The following is a 17,601-nucleotide window of genomic DNA, read 5'->3' on the forward strand; positions in this document are numbered from 1 at the left end:
ACGTGCTATTCCCTATTGTGTTTCCATTGAGACAGGTCACCTGCCACAGTTTTACCTCTAGGATCCATTGCTTTGTAGATCTTTCTCCACAACATTGCCCAAGACCTTGTGCACTCTATTCAGCAATAAACTGAACACACCAATATTCAGTGTCTACTGGTGGAATTTTGTTATACCAACCCTTGTACTGAGATTGCCTACAAAGTAACTAACACTTTCTAAGTACTTAAGAAGCAGGAACAGGAATGGACCATATGGCTCTGCAGATTTCTGTCTTAATCAGACTAAGGAATAACCACATACCACTCTGAGTACTCATAATATTTCCAAATATGATACTTAGCAAAGGCAGTCATGTACATCTAGTCAGATCAATTGAACATTAATTTGTGGGGTTCCAATCATCTGGACCATTGTCCCCTCCTATATGCATTTGAATGTAGACTTCTAGTTCTCTGTAGGCATGTGCTCTGAAAGGTCTAACAAGTTCTTCCTTTACACTTGGCCATGTACCATATTATGTAAAATTCAATTGCTGCCCTTTTGATTGGTTTACAATTACATTATTGTTCATCTACAAGCATGTACGATCGTTGACAAGCAATTTCCTATGCTTTGTCTCAGAGTTCACGTTTTAAGCTAGAACAGTAAATGTGGTTCTGTTTTTGCCATTGAGTAGTTTGAACTATGTTTCCTTATACCTATCGTTATCCTTTATGTAATGGTCAGGATAACAAAAGAAAATGCTTCTCTACATTTAAGAGACAAAGAGTGGAATTGCCATTTTCAATTGACATGGTTTGTCAAGTGAGTTTCATGGTATTGGGGTTACCATGGCCCAGAGTGATTCTTCTCATGCAATCTGTTGATCTTCACCTTGGTAATTGTGCTGCTGATTCTTGGGCATTCTTTTACTGGGTATTGAACAGCCAGAGACGTAGAAGTGTTCATTACTGCTGAATCTTCTCGCTTTTATACATCTGATACCACATTTAGAACCCAGCTGTACACCATTGTAGACCCTGCAAGCCTGGAGCTGCCTTCCCATAATGTGCTTAAGCTACTATATTTAGAACAAGGCTCAGAGGACATGAAAGCCTGTGTACTGCGGCATGAATAGGGACTGAGAATGTGTTGATGGACAGGGTGGTAGAGAGGAGGGCATTTCTTTACCCCGCTGACTGTCATTGGAGGTAAGAACATGCGAACAAGGCAACTTGGACACAGATTGTTGCCTGATTTGGTGTACTGTACTGGGTGCAGGAAGACTACTGCTCTCAGTATTTTATATATTGTGTCCACTTAAAGGCTCTCACCCATGTCATCCTCCCAAAATGTGAGTTTTCTTGTCTTTCGTACTTCTTATGCATTCAGTGAAAGACAGCCTCACCACAACTCCTGCTCTTCCATCAGCTTCCATAACACTTGATCTTTCCTTTTGACTCTTTGCTGCAACAAACTGAGCCAGAGGGAGTCTTAACAGAACCCCAGTTGACCTGTTTGTAATACCCAGACTGCTAGCACTTGAGTTGCAGGATTGACTGTGATCCAGACCCTGAACTTCAAGAAGATGGATCACTGGATTCTGCTAGGACCAAGGGCCTCATGACCATAGCCAACCCCCTGGATTGGAATTGAAGAACCTCCATGACTGACTGTGGTGTATACCCCGACTGTCTGTAGCCCCTTTCACCCCATTTAGAAGTGCCCCCCTGTAACTTTCATACCAGGCTTTTATGTGATGCATATGCAGTTCGGTTTGCCACAGAACTTACAGACACACACCTCAGGTTTGACATAGCGCAACTTCAATCAGTGACATGTTCACCACTTTGCTGTTCAGTGCTCCCCATGGCCACAAGCTGCTTAACTCCTTCTGTGTTAAGAAAACAGTATAACTCACACAGAGGCTGGCAGCCTGTAGTGGGTGATGAAGTCAGTGGGTGTACAATAAAACAGCAATGTTAAGTAAACAGTGTCTGGCAGATACCAAGTAACCATAAAACTGTGTTGACTCTGCTCAGCTATCTTGAACTTATCTAAGCTAACTGCTTTGTAGTCTCATGCTTTCTGTTTCCCTCAGTTTTTGAATAAGGGACTTACACTTATTATGTTCCAGACTAATAGGACCATCCTTGAGTAAGGAAATTTTGGAAATTTTGAAACCAGTGTAACTATTTGACCAGTCACTTTTTTCAAGACCCTAGGAGGAAGACCATTAGGACCTGACACTCACTTGCCTTCAAAGATTTGCATAGTACCACTTTTCTGGTAAATGTAATTTTCCAGATTTCTTCTTCCCTTCCATTTCCTGATTCATTGCTGCTTCTGGGACATTACTTGTCATTCTCTACAGTGGAGGGCAATGCAAAATACCAAAATTAACCTGCCATTTTCTTATTTTCCATTAATAATTTACTAGTCTCCCTTTCTATAAGATTAATGCTCGCTTTTTAACTCTTTCCTTTTCTAAATAATTAAGGAAACTCTTATAGAACATAGAACATAGAACAGTACAGCACAGAACAGGCCCTTCAGCCCACGATGTTGTGCCGACCATTGATCCTCATGTATGCACCCTCAAATTTCTGTGACCATATGCATGTCCAGCAGTCTCTTAAATGTCCCCAATGACCTTGCTTCCACAACTGCTGCTGGCAACGCATTCCATGCTGTCACAACTCTCTGTGTAAAGAACCCGCCTCTGACATCCCCTCTATACTTTCCTCCAGCCAGCTTAAAACTACGACCCCTCGTGTTAGCCTTTTCTGCCCTGGGAAATACTCTCTGGCTATCATCTGTATTTATATTTCTGGCTAGTTTTCTCTCCTTTTCTGTTTTTCACTTATTAAGTTTTTGGTCAGGCTTTGCTTTTCTTTTACATCAAATCTTGGTGGTCACCAAACCTTCATAAAATTGTCACAAGACTTCTTTATTCTCGTACTTCAGTCCTGTTCCAATCAAGGCCAACTTGCTATTGCTCTTCCTAATTGCTTGCTGAGCCCATATTGTAACTGTCTTTGTTATTTGAATGAATATGTCCAAGCTCCTCTGAACATCAAATTTTATAACTTTCATGTCTTCTAAAAATTGTTCTGCTCCCCTATTCTAATTAATTTCACACTTCCCCACATTATGTCCCATTTATCAACTTGTTCCCCATAATGTAATCTGACCATATTTCTTTGCTGCCTTTGTGTCTTCCTCAAAAGTTATGTTCTCACCTTTCATTGTACTGTTCGTAAACTTAGATACATTTTACCCTTGCCATATCATTCATATAAGCTTGTAACTAACTGGGGTTCCAGCTTTGGAACTCCCCAATTCCCTGAATGCTAACTGTAAAATGCTGTCTTTATTTTTACTCAGTGCTTCCTGTAGGGTAACCAAACTGTATACATGTTAACATATTGCCTCCTAAACCATGAACCCTTATCTTGTATTTATTCAGTAAAATTTTACACCAAAGGTCAATACACAAGTATACTACATCTAGTGAATCCCTTTCGACTGTCCTCAAAAAACCAAGTACAATTCTTTTGTTGCAAAACAAGTTTGACTTTGTCTGATAGTGCTACAATTTTGTAAGTGTGAATGTTTTTGGTATTTAAATAATGACTAATGAAAGCTGCTGATGTATAGCTCCCTTTAATCTCTCTCTCTCCTTTCTTGAATAGTGGTGTTATATTTGCTAACCGCCATTCTGCTATGGCAATTCTAGAATCCAGGGTACTTTTGAAAATCATAACCAGCATATCCATTATATCTGTAGCAACCCCTTTTAAAACCCTATGATGTTAGCTGTGAGGTTCTGGAGAATCATGAGCTATGTAGTCTGAGGAAATAAAGGTGGCTAAATAAATGTATTATTTTTGTCTTTCCATATAAGATGATAACTCATGTAGCAGCTGTATATTCTACTCTGCAGTATCTTCCCTGTAAGGACAATCAAACACTGGATGAGTTCTTGGCTGAACATTTGTCTTCAATCTACTGTAGTTGACTGACTTCTTTTGACCTAACATTTCAACTAACCCTCGAATTTGTACTCTGACCTTTTCAGGTATTGGTTGACGTTTAAACTACCCTAACCAAAGTCAGCAGACACCATCTTTTTCTGTCTGTTTCAGAGTTCATTGCTCTGTAGTCTGAACATTGTCTAGAGCGAGTTAAATTGTGAGGTATCTCTGTTTCTCCTACATCATTCTACTTGGACTATACCCTCATCGTCATAAAGGGTGTCTTGTCTAAATGTCTTTCTGCTGTATTTTTACAGCCTTTACTAAGCATTGCATTATGGAGAATATCTTTATCATATGCAGTGTTCAACTATCTCTCTATTTTTGACAAAGAGGCCCTTAAACCTTTAACATCCTCAAGAAGCAGAAATCCCAACTGTTGAAGTCTGCCCACCTCCCTTTTTCTGTCCTGCCATAAGGAGGGAATTTGTTCATCATCTAATCCCAGTGCATCAGGTAAAGTGTCTGCACCTGAAACAAAAATTCATCTCATTTTAACAAATCATCCTCGTTTATATCACAGAATTGTGCCAATACAGCAGTGTCCATTCGGTCTCTTTTAGCTGCACTGGCTCTCTGAATGTGAAATTTACTGGGTGAAATTTCCCTACCTTTTCCCCGTAATCCTATACATTCATCGTTTATCAGGTGGCTGTCGAACTGCCTTACAAATGACTTGATTGAGCCTGTTGCCACTACATTGTCTGGCATTGCAATTCAGATCCTAATCACTCAGAATGAGCAAATTTTTCCTAATTCTGTCATTTCTTCTTTAGGCATTCTCACTTAGTCTGTGCTCTCAACCTCCTCCTTTCATGAGCGGGAACAATTTTTCCCTATTTACTCTAAGCAGGCCCCTTGTTAATTTCATCAGCTCCATCAATCTCCTTTCAGCCTTCTCTTCTCCCAGAAAAATAGTGTCACCTTCTCCAGACTACCTTTGCAACTGAATTTCCTTATCCTTGAAATCATCATTCTTATGAGTCCTTTCTGCACTCTCTTCAATGGTTTTACAATTTTCCTGAAGTGTGGCACCCTGAGCTGGATAAAATACAGCATTTTATACATGTTTAACAGTCTCCTTGGTCTTGTTTTCTATGCCCCTATTAATAAACACAAGGTACTGAATCCTGTATTAGCCACCCTCTCAACCTGTCCAGCCACATTCAATATTTGTTCACATTTACAAGCTGATCCCTAAGCCCCTTTAGAGTTGCCACATGGGACCATAGAATAGAGGAGCAGGAAAAAGTCATTTGGCCCCTTTGAGCCTGCTTTGCCATCAAACATGATCGTGGCCAATCTTTGAACTCAATACCCTGTCCCAGTCCCTTTGATTCCTTTTGTCCAAAGAGCTATTTTTAACTCTTCCTTGAAAATATTTCAGACCCAACCATATTGTGTGGCAGAGAATTCTATAGGTTCACCACTCCCTTGTGAAGAAATTCCTTATCTCTGTCCGAAGCGGCTTAATCCATATCCTTAAACAATGACCAGTTTTATTTTGTATTGTATTCTTGTGTTCTTCTTACCAAAGTTAAACACTTTGCATTTTGCACTTCACTGTGCAACATTTTCAGTTGTCCCATATTTTCAGCCACAATAGGTTCATTGCAATCCTCATTTCACTGGATTCAATTAGATTCAGATTGTACATCATTGATTTTAATACTGAGAAGTAAAAGGTGGCCAAGGGTGGAAAAACAATCATTGTATGTGATTTTTTTCCCTTTTGTCACACTCTACAAAATGTTTGCTGTGTGCAATATAAATGCAAGCCGCATTTGTTAGGGAGCCTGTTAAAGTGTAATTTCATTTCATGGAGTCATTGTATTCACATAATCATTCACAACATAACACATCCTGTATAAAAGTAGTATTTTATTCACTCAGGAAAAAATCACTAAGCTAAAATATAATTTTATATTGTTTGGTAAGATGGTTTTCGTTCCACCAAGTCATTCTACTATTAGCTATGAGGAGAAATTGGACAAACTTGGTTAGTTTTCACTTAAACCTTGGAGGACGAGGGGAGACCTGTTAAAAGTTTAAAAAATTATGAGAGACATGGATAGAATGGATTGTCAGTGTCTTTTTTCCTGGGGTAGAACTGTCAGTTACTAGGGGATATAGGTTTAATGTGAAGGAGGGTGGAGGTGTAAGTTTTTAAAGGAGACATGAGAGGTGGGGTTTTTTTTACAGAGGTTTGTAAGTGCCTGGAATGTGCTGCCAGAGGCGGTGGAGGAGGCGTCTTGACAGATATATGTGAATAGGTGTAGAATAGAGGTTTACAGACGGCATAGAGGCAAAAGGTTTTTAGTTTAGAAAGGCATAATGTGTTGGTACAGTCTTGGTAGACTGAAAGGCCTGTTACTTTGCTGTACTGTTCTTTGTTTTAACTCCAGAAAAAATATACAATTGTTTTTTAAAAAAAGATATTTGAGATTAGTAAAGCAAAATAATTTCATGTTATTCTGCAGATATCATTGTGATGTAGTTAATGTTTTTCAATTCTATTCTGTCACGCTGGCATCCACAGCTGGTTAGTTAAGTAACTAGTTTGAATTGATTCCTCACACAGCCTGATGCATGTGTCTGGAATTTCAACTAGTACAAATATGGGGTGGTGTGTAAAGGCACAAAGTACATAATTCAAGTATGCGGCTTAATTGAGTGGTACAAGATCAATTGCTTAGCTCTAAGAATTTGTGGCAATGAGGGAGATGGTGCTGTTCCTTTTTCAAAAGAGTGATCCGAGGCAGAGCTAGAAGCAGTGAAGTCTCAAAGCTAAGGTCTGGATGTATTAGTTAGGTGAGCTGCCGTTTGGCTGGCTGATGAGTTTTGAAATTCTTTTCTCCTAAAAAGCAGCGGTTTAAGCTGATACAGGGGAGATAGAAGTATTGTATTAAATAACTGTTTCATAATACAGGACATGAGTAGTACTTTATAACAAAAGGCACATTTTGTTGAGGCCTTGGCAAAATGTGATTATTTTCAGCAATATTGAATTAAATTTATAGTTAACTAGTTAAAGTCCATAATACAACCACAGATAATTGTTGTGATCTCTCTAAACCTGAGCCTAAATAGTTAAGTGCAACATAATAAAAGTGGCAGAGCTGGTGATGTGTTGTGAGAGCAGAATGTGGATACTGCACACTCTAATGTGACCCCATGGTGATTGGAGATGGTGTAAGTGTGTCTGCAGCTCAAGCAATTTCAGTTTCAAGAACATGGCTTGGAATCTGAGTTTGAAAGTTACCATGGCACTTTTTGTTCGAGGAAGCAATCATGCCCATTCAGTTAATTACTTCTGATTTTGTCTTTAGTCAGTGATAAAAGTGTCACTTTCAATGAAGCAGGTACAGTAACTGAGAAAGCAATAAATAAAATCCTCAGCCCTTGCAATTATCCAAGAAGTTCATTGATCTTTGTAGCTTGCATAGATAATACCAGGCACTATAGGAAAGAGAAGCAAAAAAACTATATTGCTGTTGTGAAGGGAGCCTAATTTACTGACTGTAGTGCAGGTAGGTAGGAAACCACATTTTAACGAGTATACAAAGAGTGTGAAAATGGATGTAACTAAATTAAATGAGTGGCCAAAAAAATGACAGATGGAATATTATTTAGGAAATTATGAAATTGTCTACTTTGGCAGAAAGATCAGAAGGATGGCATATTATTTAAATGGAGAGAGACTGCAGAATATTTCAACGCACAGGGATTTGGGTACCCTTGCTCGTGAAAAACAAAATGTTCCCATGCAGGGACAGCAAGTGAGTAGTGTTTTTTGAACAGAGAGACCGAGAGGTTCATGAAGAAAACATGATGATGCCAAATTGGCAAGACTAATCAGCTAATTAGGGGAGGCTTACCTTCATTGCTCAGACCAATGGGGAGAGGAATTAGAATATCATGTCGCAGTTATGTGAGATGTTGGTGAGGCCACTTTTGAAGTACTGTGTACAGTTCTGTTACCCTGCTATAGGAAGAACATTATTAAAGATACTATTAAATTAGAAATGTTGCAGAAAATATTGTCAATGATGTAGCTGGGATTGGATGGTTTGAGTTATGAGGAGAGGCTTGGTAGTTTGGGACATTTTCACTGAAGCATAGGAGGCTGAGGGGTCACCTAATAGAGTTTATAAAATCATGAGGGGCATAGATAAGGTAAAGAGCAAAGGTATTTTCTCTTCAGGTGGGGGAGTTCAAAACTGGAGGGTGTAATTTTAAGGTGAGACGTGAAAGAATTAAAAGGGTCCTGCACGGCTGCTTTTTCCACACAGAGGGAACTTCATACATGAAGAGAACTGCCTGCAGCCCAATGGTATCAATGTGGATTTCACAAGCTTCAAAATCTCCCCTCCCCCTACCACATCCCAAAACCAGCCAATCTCGTCCCCGCCTCTCTAACCTGTTCTTCCTCTCAACTATCCCCTCCTCCCACCTCAAGCCGCACCCCCATCTCCCACCTACTAACCTCATCCCGCCCCCTTGACCTGTCCATCCTCCCTGGATTGACCTATCTACTCCCTACCTCCCCACCTACACTCCCCTTTACTGGCTCCATCCCCACCTCTTTTACTTGTCTGTCTCCTCTCCACCTATCTTCTCCTCTATCCATCTTCAATCCGCCTCCCCCTCTCTCCCTATTTATTTCAGAACTTCCTTCCCCTCCCCCATTTCTGATGAAGGGTCTAGGCCAAAAACGTTAGCTTTCCTGTTGCTAAGATGCTGCTTGGCCTGCTGTGTTCATCCAGCTCTACACCTTGTTGTGCCAGAGGAAGTGGTGGATGCTGATACAATTATATTATTTAAAAGGCATCTGGATCGGTATGTAAATAGGAAAAGTTAGAGTGTTATGAGCCAAATGCACGCTGGTCATCATGGACGAGTTGGACTGAAGGATCTGTTTCCACTCTGTGACTCCATAAGTAATTTAGAAGGCAAAATAGAATGTTGACCTATATTGCAAGGGACCTGAAGTATAAATATAGAGAAGTTTTGATACACTGGGCATTAGGAAGACCTCACCTACAGGACTGTGTACTCTTTTAGTCAAATTAGTTATGAGAATTAGGGAATATGTTTGCATTGCAGTTTTAGTGAAGATCTCCTCGGCTAATTCTTGAGATGAAAGGCCTGTGCTTTGAAAAACATTGAGTATGTTGTCCCTCGAGCTAGGTTGATTATATTGAAATTTATGAATCTGACCTGGAGTATGACACGATAACTGCCAAGAGAATGCTTCTCTTGGGGGAATCTAGAAGTAGCAGTCTAGAAACAAGGCACTTCCAATTTAAGATCTACATGAAGAGGAATTCCTTTCCTTGGTGACCTGGTAATTTTTTGATTTTTTTTTGATAGAGATGGAGGTTGGATTATTGAATGTATTCAAAGTTGAGTTATGCATGAAAGTCAAGCATGGCAGGTTGTGAAGTGGATCATGGCAACAATAAGATCAGTCATTGTCTTCGTGAATGGTGAAGCAGGCTCAAGAGTCCAAAGTACCCATATCTCCCATGTCTTATGATCTTAAATTGTTTGAAGCTTATTCAAAGCATCTACATGGTGTTAAGTGATAGATTACAGCTGTAATTTGCACTGTGCCCCAGTTTGGGCCTAATAGATAGTTGATATTCTATTGATATGGTGTAGTGTATATTGAAAAATGTCTTTATTAAGCAATACTGAAGTTCTGCACTAACAAACAGCTATTTAATACAAGAATTATATTCCCCTAGAACTAATATAGACTATTAGAAATTGTTAACCAATATTGTAGCTATGATGTTACCCAAGATGCCAGCAAAGGTTTGAGAAGCCCTTATTTCTGAGATGAAATCAACTTGCAAGCTATACAATTAGGCTTTGTTTCAATTCATTCATGGATATGGATATTGTTAGCGAGGCCAGCTTTTATTGCTCATTCTTAACTGTCTAGAGGACAGTGGGTCTGGAGTCACATGTAGGCCAGACCAAGTAAGGACAGTAGATTCCTTCCCTAAAGGACTCAGTGAACCTAATGTTTTTTTCTTTCCTGACAATCGACATCATTAAATTTTTAATTACAGTCTATTATTGAATTTTTCATGTCCCCAGGACATAACCTGGGTCTCTGGATGAATAGTCCAGTGACAATAATCACTACGCCATGGCCTCCCCTAATTATCTGATCAGTCTTGCTAATTTAGCATCATCATAATTGAATGATGAGGATTGTATCTACATGTCAAGCAGTTGTGATTCCTGTGAAAGGGTTATCCCTTCATGCCCCTTCAAAAAAAGATGTAGACCCTGAAACTGCAACCTCTTGCTCACTGACAAATCTCAATTTGCAATGAGTGACTAAGCAGGGCCAAGAAAATTTTGTTCAGGGTGGATATTCACATTTTGGAAAGCATTCTTGATTGTGTCCTCAATCACCAAAAAAAATCTATGCTGTGCTGCATCTCCAAGGAAACCAAGCTTAAATTCAGCCACAAGCCCTGCAGGTAGTATTTCTATTTTTCGACAAACTTGCAAAATTAGCCAATGTAAAACTTTCAATGAAACAGCAAAGTTGGGCACCATAAGAGGTTGTAATTCTTTTTTCTTCATCACAAGAAGTCTAACGTGATGCATTCAAAGGTGGTAAAGGTCTAGTTTTCCTAATTTTGGCTGAAATAGACTAATTAGCAAAAGAAGCATTTTAATGACAGTACTCAGCCTTCACTGTGAGTAAACACGTTTAAATTATTGAAACGGGCTCAACAAGCAGTAGGGAACAGCTTAATAGTTTTATCAACCAATGCTAATCAGTTGCTTAGTAACTTTTTACGTAAAACTTTATCAGTATTTGTGTGTTTAAGAAAAATTGGAGCAATTCGTAGACCCTTCGCTAACCAGGAGAGTTGAGCCTTCAGAGCAGCAGGCGTGGAGTGGACTTGGAGTGTGTGGGGTGTGAGGTGGTGCTGTGTAGTGGTGAGGGGAGGGGAGGGGATGGGGAGCACAGTCAGGATTTGAGGACGAGGCTGGAGTTTTGAATCTTGAGCCAGTTAAAAGTTTGGAGAAAGCCAAAATCACTTGTGCTGTGTTGTTACTCACTCAGTTTAAAATTTCCTGAACTGTTGCATTGGTTCAGCTGATTTTGCAAAGTGCACTAATTAAATGAGTGGAAAATCATTACGCCCTTCAAATCTACACTTTAGTGAGGGGTCCTCTAAATTTTTGGTTACAAACGTATGACAAGTAACTACTGATTGCTTGCCTTTAGGCTGATATAATGCTTTCTATTTTTATATTGAATTTCAACAATTGTGGCCCCCTGCATAAGTTTTTGTATCGTTACTGGATTCTTCTAATGATTTATGGATGCTACATGAATTTAAGTCTGATTGGTACATAATTGAATTCTGACTCTACAGTTGAATTCGAAATGTTCACCTGCATTTTCCTTTTTGGCTCCTGACTGACTTGCTGTGTATTTTGTTTCTTTACAAAACAGAGTTATAAGTTTTGCTAATTTACTTTTTTACTGTGAAAAATTTTACATAGAAATCAAGGGTCAAAATTTCCATTACATAGGACTTCCTTATAAACCTCTCTCAGGGCAAACCTATCAAGTTATATATCAATTCAGATTTAGACAACTAGTACAAATAATACTAACACATGGCACCTGCTTCAGTGTTTGAAATTTTTACATTTTCCTTTAAAGTGAAATATGCTTCATTTTCAGAAATTCAAATTGAATGTTTATCATTGGGCAATTGAAGAGGACATCCAGTGGTACATAGCATTTCTGAATTTGTTTCAATGCTGTCCTGTAGGGGTCTATACAGGGCCTCAACTTACACCACTATTTTTGATAAAGTGAAGATGTAGTAGCTAATTTTGTAGATGACAATGCTAAGATGGATAGGAAAGTGTGTTATGAAGAAGACAAAAGCAAGTTGCGGACAAATGAATGAGATAACTGGGTTAATGAAAATCTGGCAAATGGAGTGAATGTGGGAGAACTGAAATTGTTCATTTTGGCAGGAAGAATATATATAATCCATACTGTATGGAAACAGGCCATTTGTCCTGACAAATCTACACTGAACCTCCAAAGAGCATCCCACCTAAACTCCACCCCTCATCCCCAACCTATCCTTGCATTTCCCATGGCTAATCCACCTAATCAACATATCCCTGGATGCTATGGGCAATGTAATTTAGCCAATCCACATAACCTGCACATCTTTGGACTATGGAAGGAAACCCACACAGATGCAGGGAGAATGTGCAAACTCCATGTGGACAGTCACCCAGAGCTGGAATTGAACCCAGGTCCCTGGCACAGTGAGGCAGCAGTGGTAACCACTGAGTCACTGTGCGGCCCCAAAATCCCCTCACTATTGGGGACTGGGATTAAACAGCAGAGCATGACTTATAGACAGAAAAACGGCAGAATTCTGAGGTGTGGAGGGAATTAGGTGTTTTGGTGTACAAGTCACAAAATGGTCAAATGCAAAGATAGCACAAAATTAAGAAGGCCAATAGGGTACTTTGCTTTATTATGAGAGGAATTGAACGTAAAAGTAAGGATGTTATGCACAACTTATATATGGGGCATTAATGAGACTGCTTCGTGAATACAATGTGCAGTTTTGGCCTTTGATTTAAAGAAGGATGTGAATGTGTTGGAAGTGGTCAGAGGAGATTCGAGAGATTGATACCTGGAATGAGGCGTTGTTTCAAAAACTTGTTTGGATGGGCTTGGCTTGTTTCTACTGGATTGATGAGAGTGAGTGGTGACTTGATTGAAGTGTAGAAGCTTCTGAGTGGTCTTGTGAAGGTCAAATGGAAAAGATACTTTTTCTTATGGGTCAGTCCAGAACTAAGGGGCTTTATTTTAAAATTAGGGATTGCCTTTTCAGGGTTAAGATGAAGAAAATGTTTTCTCCCATGGGTGTGCAATCTGGAAGTCTTAGCCTCAGAAAGTGGTTGAGGCAGGGCCATTGAACTGTCCCAGGATCCACATCTCATCCACATGTTCAAGCTCCTCTTGCTGATACTGACTGCCTGCCTTGGGGCTGTCACCTTGTCCATTCCTCTGTGATGCTGACCGCCTGAATTAAAGTCTTTTTACCTCTCCCAATCCTCTGGAAAATGCTGACTATCCAACTCTGAGTGTTGTTAGGACTGTTGAAGTTAGCAGTGTTGCTGGGAAGGCTGAATTAAATTGATTGTGTGCAGAGAACTCAGTAAAGAGCAGTTTAGTGGCTCTGTGCTGTTAGAATAACTTCAGGAAGAAGTTCAAGGAATTAAATAGGCAGTTACGTGTTTGAGTCAGGACTCGGATAAAATCCCGTGGAGCTGAGGAAGTGAAAGGATTGCTGGCTCTGTGTGTAAGGAAGACATGAGGGGAGTTTTGAAGAGCCCTATGAGCATTACTACCTAAATGCAGCTGAAGGAATGGATGTTTCAAAACTCATAGGCAGTGCCTTCATGATGCAATTGAGCAAGATGTTAGCTCAGATGAAAACCCAGCAGCAGGACTGGCAATGGTAAGGCTAGGTGTCAACGAAGCACCGGAGTTGTTCTTGTGAATGAATACTCGTGTACAATTTTAGAGTCTGATGGTGTGTAGACCCAGGAAAAGAGTGTTATTGACCAGAAAAAGAGCAGTTATTAAGGCAGTCCATGACACAGTGACTCATGAATGCGAAGGTCATGGCCTGATGGGCAAAAGTGATGAATTGTGATCTCTTGTGAAATTTGATCAGATTTGATGACCCACTATTCATTAATGCCGAGAGGATCTTTTTTGATCATATTTGTGATTTGATGGATACTGTGAGGTGTTTGATCAGTCTATTACCTTACTTATAACAGGTTAATTTTTTAGGTGTTGGAAACAAGTTGTGCATGTAGATTGTATTACTGTTCTAACATTGTGCAGTAAAATCTACTATTGTTTGTTCAAAAGTTTAGAATCTTAGGACTTTATTTTAGGTTCCCTGGATGTCACATTTTGTCCATTGTAAAAGTAAAAAGTTTTGGTCCCTAGGAAGATTGTAACATAAGTTTGATTTGGTTTGAGAATGTGACAATGTGTACGCCAACTGTAGATTCTCAGTAATTGACAGATGGGAGAGAAGTAGAATAAAAGTGGTACGGTTTGTTATACAGATCAACTCATCATTGATTATTTCAGTGATGCTGCTAGTCATCGCCTTGGTGATGACCTGTTCCCACTATGGATCGCACTGTCACTTCCATTGGGATTAAAGTGAGCGGGCACCCAACTCTTGTATGTCAATGTTTCCTGCAAGAAAGAGGGAATTCTGTTGGTCAGTGTGGTTGCCATGATTGAATGGCTGAGTATGTGCAAGACGTGAATGATGAGTGCCAATTTTGCAAGAATTTTAATTTTGAGGGTGAAATAAAGGGTTGACTTGAGAAAAATTGTTCATAGCTTGGCCAGGGAAGTGCTGTGAATTAAGAACTGGAGATTTGTAGGATATACCATTTGCAGGTGAAATCATGCGAGAGTGGGTCGGTGATGACCTGTTGGCATTGTTGCTGGACTTGTAATCCAGATACTCAGGTGATGTTCCAGGCACTCATGTGGAATTTGATTTCAATAAAAATTTGGAATTAAAAGTCTAATGATGACTATGAACCAAAACCCAAAACCTATTTGGTTCTTTAGTGCCTTTTAGGGAAGGAAACTGTCTGGTCTGGCCTATATGTGACTCCAGATCCACAGCAAATCTAGCTGATTCTTAACTGCCATCGGTTGTATTGCACATTCTGCTAGATAGTTATGATCCTAAAAATGCAACTCATTTTTGGCTTGAAGAAGCGTGCATGTTAAATATCCTTTGATTATATCTGGCTTCATGATAAAAGCCATTATTTATGTACAAAATCTAGTCACGCTTAAAACTGATTGTTTTTGCTTCTATATTTTGGCTGCTGAAATTAATCATCAAGACATTCTCACAAGCTGAATTTGTTTTAACATAAGCCATTGAGAAGCTTGACAGCACTTACAGCTATGTCTGGATGCCATAAAGAATCATCAAAATGGTTACACCCTAACAGTCTTATTACCTATTTTATGCTATCTTTTTAATATCTTAAATGAAGTAATTTTGTTTACATAATATTTAACATTGATGCTTAATTTGATTATTGCGAGTATTTGGAGCTGCTATTGTTTGTGGATATTGATATCTGAGCTTGTAAGAACACTTTAAAAAATGTAAATGTCAAACATTATGGATCTAATCATAAGCCCTCTCAATCTGTCTTCAATTAAGGTCGTCTAAAAATCCCTAGGTAATGTAATTTTTATGTAACAATGAGCTATACAGCTTTCCTGTCAGAATTGTTCAATCTTTCCATTCAGTGTTCATCTATAAAGTAAGTGCCTCAATATTTTAATATTTATTGATAAAGATTTTCATTTTCTTCTCTGATTTCCACTGATATGATTTCCTGCGGTGAGTGAAGTGGCACCAATGAGATTCGTGATCTGTTCACTCTCTAACAAATCAGTGCTTTCACTGAGCATCTGGCACTTTGAAGAAAAAACTGAAACAAGTTTTTTTTCTCTCTGTATGGATTGGATGAAGCTTCTACACTGCATGGGACTGAATGACTGCGTAACTGGACTGTCTGTATTGGACTCAGAAACTGTTACAGGAATAGAAAGACAATGCTTCCTGATGCAATTTGTCTTCCTTTCAGGAAAACAGACAACAGTTTAGAGCGAAACTTGCGGAATCACACAATATTGACAGAAGCAGATCCCTCAGCTGTACAGGGACTGAAGATCAATTCTTACTTTAAGGGAATAAGAATGAATCATTATTAGAGAGACTGGGAGGACCATGGTAGACTGGTTAGTAAGGCTAAATCTCGTGGGATTCAAGGCGCAGGGGGATCTAACAAATTGGATAGAATATTGATTTGAAGGTAGGAGACAGAGGGCAGTGGTGGTGGGTTGCTTTTCAGACTGGAGGCCTGTGACCAGCATTGGGCCGCAAGGATCAGTGCTGAGTTAACAAAGTGTGGAGCTGGATGAACACAGCAGGCCAAGCAGCATCTCAGGAGCACAAAAGCTGACGTTTCGGGCCTAGACCCTTCTTGAGAGAGGGGGATGGGGAGAGGGAACTGGAATAAATAGGGAGAGAGGGGGAGGCGGACTGAAGATGGAGAGAAAACAAGATAGGTAGAGAGGAGAGTGCTGAGTTCACAGCATTTCATCATTTATATGAATGATTTGGATATGAATATAGGAGGCATTGTAAGTAAGTTTGCAGATGACACCAAAATAGGTGGTGTAGTGGACAGTGAAGAAGATTGTCTTAGAATACAAAGATCAGATGGAGCAATGGACTGAGGATTGTCAGATGGAGTTTAATTTGGATAGATGTGGGGTGTTGCATTTTCATAAGGCAAACCAGGGCAGGTTTTATACAGTTAGTATTAGGGCCCAGGGCAGTGTTGCCAAACAAAGAGACCGAGGGGCCCTTGAAAGTGGAGTCGCAGATTATAGAACATAGAACATTACAGCACAGTACAGGCCCTTCGGCCCTCGATGTTATGCTGACCTGTCGTACCGATCTCAAGCCCATCTAACCTACACTATTCCATGTACGGCCATATGCTTGTCCAATGACGACTTAAATGTACCTAAAGTTGGCGAATCTACTACCGTTGCAGGCAAAGCGTTCCATTCCCTTACTACTCTCTGAGTAAAGAAACTACCTCTGACATCTGTCCTATATCGTTCACCCCTCAATTTAAAGCTATACCCCCTCGTGCTCGCCGTCAGCATCCTAGGAAAAAGGCTCTCCCTATCCACCCTATCTAACCCTCTGATTATTTTATATGTTTCAATTAAGTCACCTCTCAACCTTCTCTCTAATGAAAACAGCCTCAAGTCCCTCAGCCTTTCCTCGTAAGACCTTCCCTCCATACCAGGCAACATCCTAGTAAATCTCCTCTGCACCCTTTCCAAAGCTTCCACATCCTTCTTATAATGCGGTGACCAGAACTGTACACCATACTCCAAGTACGGCCGCACCAGAGTTTTGTACAGCTTCACCATAACCTCTTGGTTCCGGAACTCGATCCCTCTATTAATAAAAGCTAAAACACTGTATGCCTTCTTACCATTAGCCCTGTACTTGGCCTTCCGGTTACTCCTACCAAAGTGCATCACCTCACACTTATCTGCATTAAACTCCATTTGCCACCTCTCAGCCCAGCTCTGCAGCTTATCTATGTCTCTCTGCAACCTACAGCATCCTTCGTCACTATCCACAACTCCACCAACCTTAGTATCGTCTGCAAATTTACTAACCCATCCTTCTACGCCCTCATCCAGGTCATTTATAAAAATGACAAACAGCAGTGGACCCAACACCGACCCTTGCGGTACACCACTAGTAACTGGTCTCCAGGATGAACATTTCCCATCAACTACCACCCTCTGTCTTCTTTCAGCAAGCCAATTTCCAATCCAAACTGCTATATCTCCCACAATTCCATTCCTCCGCATTTTGTACAATAGCCTATTGTGGGGGACCTTTAT

The 17,601-nt window shown here is 39.9% G+C and overlaps 1 protein-coding gene across 6 annotated transcripts in view; it reads left to right on the forward strand.

Annotated features, from left to right (window-relative positions):
- The window catches only part of LOC125459639 (uncharacterized), a 496,378-nt gene that overhangs the window by 135,154 nt on the left and 343,623 nt on the right, over positions 1 to 17,601 (forward strand). The gene's annotated exons all lie outside the window — the stretch shown is intronic.

This window comes from Stegostoma tigrinum, chromosome 16 (genome assembly GCF_030684315.1).
Source record: "Stegostoma tigrinum isolate sSteTig4 chromosome 16, sSteTig4.hap1, whole genome shotgun sequence".
NCBI lineage: Eukaryota > Metazoa > Chordata > Chondrichthyes > Orectolobiformes > Stegostomatidae > Stegostoma > Stegostoma tigrinum.